We start from the raw sequence: 2468 nt of genomic DNA, 5'->3' as shown, positions 1-2468 counted from the left end.
TTTTTAAAAATATTAATTTTAAATATATATCGTGCAAAGCTTGGCTGTTGGCTTGAGGACAAAAACATAAGGATTGCGTGCTATAAATCTTTTAATGGAGTAAAATTTTATTCAGAAGAAAATTTTGGATTGAGGAGCCAAAAGCATTGGGCCGGACGATTTTGTCAAAATCATTGGGTCCAGCCTCACTGATTAATGCTTCCTTGAGGAATTACAGCCCAGCCCAATATGGAATCTTGAAGGGGAGTCTTGCCTATACTGTTAATTAACGGCTCTTTATTCTCATTTACACAATAATCATGATAGTTACAGGTGATTGGGTTGAGTGATAGAAAAGTCAGCACCATTTAACGAGATTTGAAATTGAAATTAATTTTTTTTATATAAAAATCGCGAACATGAATGATAAAAAAAGAAAAGGCTAAGTTTACTTTTTACGGATGGTTGACTATAGAGATCTTCAACTTATAAACAAAATCTTCAACTTATAAACAAACACCGCACCAGCCTACAGACCACAGATTTGCATGTTGGTATCCTCGTGGTGGGACAAAAGTAACAATTACATTAGTCAATATACCAAAGAGAAGGAAAAAGGATTGATTTAACAGTATCAGGAAGAATCCAATTTCATATTTCTCTGGTTTTGTTTTTCTTGAAGCAAAATCTAATGAATTTCCCAATCCACGCGACGATCTACGGCCCCCCAAATTCTACTGCTTACCCATCTTGTTGAAAAACTATCAAAAATAACAACTACAAACACTAACAACGCCGTTAAGCACTAAGCTGTACATAAGCTTCATGTTAATGAAACGTAGTCATCAAATTAAGTTCGGCTCATTTCATTTGAAACCCCTTTTGTTTCCTTCAGATTGGTTTAACTTGCAGTTGATGAAAACCCCTCTTCCTTGGCCCTTACCACAAAGTCTCAAACCTTTTCTACGGAAACTTTCACTATACGTCTGTCCTCAGTCCCAGAGACAGGTCTATAAATATACTCTTTCATGACCATCCAATGCAATAATCCTCCACGGTGATACATTCTCAAACAAATTAACCACAACATGCCTAAGAGTTCTTCAGGTTCCTACTTGGGTCCAGGAGGCTTGGATCTGTCCCAAGCCTTCTTCAAGTCCATTCTTCACACTGCTCCTCCCTCTCCCACCAAGAGACACACCAAGATCCGTCATCGGAGCCGGCAACGTCGGCATGGCCATAGCCCAGACCATCCTCACTCAAGACATCACCGACGAGCTCGTCCTCCTTGACGCCGTGCCGGACAAGCTCCGTGGAGAGATGCTCGACTTGCAGCACGCCGCCGCGTTTCTGCCTCGCACAAAGATCCATGCTTCCACTGATTACTCCATCACCGTGGGATCTGACCTCTGTATTGTCACCGCGGGCGCCCGCCAGAGCGAGGGCGAGTCCAGGCTGAATCTTTTGCAAAGGAACCTTGCCATGTTTAAGGGTATCATTCCTCCATTGGCTCGTTATTCCCCACACACTGTCCTGCTCGTCGTTTCGAACCCTGTCGACGTGTTAACTTACATTGCATGGAAGCTTTCCGGCTTCCCCTCAAACCGAGTCATCGGATCTGGTACCAACCTGGACTCCTCCAGGTTCAGGTTCCTCATGGCCGATCATCTCGACGTCAATGCTCAGGACGTGCTTTACATCACACACACATGTTTGTTTTTTATTGTAGTTCTTTAATTAACGCTCAAAGTTGGTGATACATACATAATCTTTCGTAGGCTTATATAGTTGGGGAACACGGTGACAGCTCGGTGGCTCTGTGGTCAAGTATTAGTATTGGGGAGTGCCGGTGCTGAGCTTTCTGGAGAAGCAACAGGTAGAGTACGAGAAAGAGACGTTAGAGAACATTCACAAGCATGTGGTGGAGAGTGCTTATGAAGTGATTCGTCTGAAAGGCTATACTTGCTGGGCCATAGGGTACTCGGTGGCTAGCTTGGCTCGAGCCATCCTGAGAGACCAGAAGAAGATCCACCCAGTGTCGGTGCTCGCAAACGGGTTTCATGGCGTATACGGGGGACAAGTGTTCTTGAGCTTGCCGGCTCAGCTTGGAAGAGGAGGCGTATTGGGTGTCACCAATGTGCACCTTACTGAAGAGGAAGCTCAGAAGCTGAGAGACTCCGCTAAAACCATCATGAGGTGCAGGCGGAGTTGGGCATTTGAATTTTGGGGCATGGATTGTTTCCTCTACTTTCTGTCCTTTTCCTTTTCCTTTTCTGGCCAATAGATCAAGATTTAGACCATTTACATTTTGATTCTTCATAAAATTATTATTCAAATATTAAATTATAAAAATATAAATAATAAAATTCAAACTGTTAAAATTTTGATAAAACAATTTAAAATACAAAAGTAAAATAAAATGAAATGTTTTGAAGGAGATCAAATTTAGATTATCCAAAATCTTAATTTAATTAATGGTTAGAAATTGA

The 2468-nt window shown here is 41.8% G+C and overlaps 1 pseudogene; it reads left to right on the top strand.

Annotated features, from left to right (window-relative positions):
• Positions 1-1067: 1067 nt before the first annotated feature.
• On the top strand, positions 1068-2199 carry LOC129297962 (L-lactate dehydrogenase B-like; annotated as a pseudogene).
• The last annotated feature ends 269 nt before the right edge of the window (positions 2200-2468 follow it).

Source organism: Prosopis cineraria, unplaced genomic scaffold (genome assembly GCF_029017545.1).
Source record: "Prosopis cineraria cultivar Desert tree isolate PC_DT_omini unplaced genomic scaffold, ASM2901754v1 PC666, whole genome shotgun sequence".
NCBI lineage: Eukaryota > Viridiplantae > Streptophyta > Magnoliopsida > Fabales > Fabaceae > Prosopis > Prosopis cineraria.
This window is presented reverse-complemented; position numbering and strand designations above follow the sequence as displayed.